The sequence below is a fragment of the Orycteropus afer genome, unplaced genomic scaffold, assembly GCF_000298275.1.
Source record: "Orycteropus afer afer isolate SDZICR_OR568_19922 unplaced genomic scaffold, OryAfe1.0 scaffold01425, whole genome shotgun sequence".
NCBI lineage: Eukaryota > Metazoa > Chordata > Mammalia > Tubulidentata > Orycteropodidae > Orycteropus > Orycteropus afer.
This window is the reverse complement of record NW_006923012.1, coordinates 7,614-10,110: the sequence shown is the minus strand read 5'-3', so window position 1 is coordinate 10,110 and position 2,497 is coordinate 7,614. Positions and strand designations below refer to the sequence as shown.

The 2,497-nt window shown below is 32.5% G+C and overlaps 1 pseudogene; it reads right to left on the bottom strand.

The window, feature by feature from the left end:
- LOC103213226 overlaps nucleotides 1-2,497 on the bottom strand; it is a 9,834-nt pseudogene that overhangs the window by 1,110 nt on the left and 6,227 nt on the right.

Genomic DNA, 2,497 nt, shown 5'->3' with positions numbered 1-2,497 from the left:
TCATTCAAGTAACAAATATTATTACAAGATAAATATTGACCTCTCTTCTTTGAAAATATATTATTGCAGACCATGAATAAATACTCTGGTATGAACATTTAAACATGACCTATTTCTTCTAATGCTTCTTTAAAATGAAACTTCTAATTATGCTTAAAATATATAACTTTTTATAAAACATATGTAACATGTTTATATTTTCCCTTTTATATATGACAAAAATCAGTTTGGATTCTAGTAAAATCTAAGTATAGTGTTTGAAAGCTTACAGATAATTAGTCTTAAGTCCGTATTCTATATTTTGGCAAGCTCTGGCCCACATAGTTTAGGAAAACTTTACAAGGTTAAACAACCAGCCCCATATAATAATCGCACTTGAGAACACATGTTTATCCATCGGAAGATTGTGCTTGCACTTTCTCTTAGATTGTTACTTAAGGAGCCCTCATGGTGCAATGGCTATGTACTTAATTGCAAACCAAAGTTAGGCAGTTGGAGCTCACCAGCCTCTAAGTTGGATGAAAACCTGGCAAGCAGCTCCTATAAGGATTATAGTTTAGGAAAAAGGCCAGAGGGCAAGATGCCACAACTCCTGGTAAGGAAATATATTACTGTGTAGAAGAAAATATTAAATTCCTACAATGCACAACTCAGTGTTCTGTAATATTTTATAAGAAACAAACAAGTAATTGGTCAAAATATCTACAGCTATTCTTTCAAATAGGGAATAGAATTTTTATAATCCCATTTTCATCACAGCATGGCATTTAAATTTAGGAGAACATAAAATGAACAATACAAGATTTATTGCTGTGCTCCTGGTTTGGAACTCAATTGTGATCCATGAGCAATGATCTCATCTTCAATATAAAAAGGGTTATAAGATTATGACCATATGTCCAGATTGCATTTCGTAATGTTTGATTAACAGGGATGATACACAGAATATTGAAGAACAGTACTTTTACTTATGTCTTGCTTCTTCTTGGTGATTTACTGTGAAATTCTACTGGCTGGTTAGCTGAAATATTCATATCATTTCAGAACTGGTAAACTGAGTTACAATTTATTTAATTGTTATTTGTACTCTCAAAACAAAATTGGTGACTTAACTTTCTCATTGCTTTTAGAGATAATGGTGCTAGATGAGTAATATCTGACCCACACTCTCCTGCATTCTTATTATCACAAAATTGTTGAAATGTTTTATTGTGATACAATTCCTTCATAGTTTTTTTCCCCTCACATAACATCCTTGTACAAACACAGTTATACTGGAATTGATTATTAAAGCATTCTTCCATTTGTGCCTTTTCATACAATACATAAATATCTTATTTATGAAAACATATTCTCTATATTTATGTAAGCATTTTAAATAAACATTTAATCCTATGATCATGCATCTATAAAATCTTATTAATATTTTCCTCAGGTTTCCTTAGCAGAGAGTGCTGCTTTGAAAAATATAAAATTAGAAATGTTTCTCTCTGTATATGTTATACAAATGGAACTGGACTTATTATATATGCTTGTTTTTTGTTGGCTCAGGGGAATCTATTAAGGAAACAAAGTGTGCCAAGGAAAGGCATCATTGAAAAATGTTGATGAATCATTGACATAGGTCTTTTCCATATATTTTGAAAACAAAGTATAAGGAAATATCATTATCAAAGTAAATGAGACAATTTTATAAACCACATATAATAATGAATAGATGATAGTTTGGTCTAGAATTTAATTCTTCTGTGATTGTACAGAGAGGCCACATATTTCTCTTCCCTGTAATTCTTGACCTACCCTCAGAGGAGTTAGTATAGTTATAACATTTGTATTTTAGTAACCCCAGGGAGGAGAGTTTTTCTACTACATCACAATGACATGATAGAAAACTGCTTTGGTTTGGTACATATTGATTATTTTGTGAAATGGACAATGGAATATTAAAAACCAACATGGAGTTTTATTTATATAGTACCTACGATAGTGGGTTTTGCATAGCAATTACATATATGTATGTGTGTGTTTTATAGCTTTAGTGGAGTAGTGCATAAGGCACTTTACTGCTAACCAGAAAGTTGGCAGTTCAAACCCACCAGCCACTCCTTGGAAGGAAGATTGGACAATCTACTTCCATAGTGATACCACCTCAGAAACCCAAGAAGGGGTCGCTATGAGTCAGAGATGACTTGACAGCACCTAAAAACAACAACAACATCCTTTATGTTTTCAGTATGTACCAAAACTTCAGAATATATATTTGTGTGCATGTGCATGGAAAGCACAAATGATTAATGCTCAGCTACTAACCATAAATAAAACAAAAATCCTCACAATTGGACCAATAAGCAACATCATGATGAAAGGAGAAAACACTGAAGTTGTCAAGGACTTCAGTTTACTTGGATCCACAATCAACACCAATGGAAGCATCAGTCAAGAAATCATGACATAGTGCATTGGGCAAATGTACCCCAAACAACCTCTTTAAAGTGTT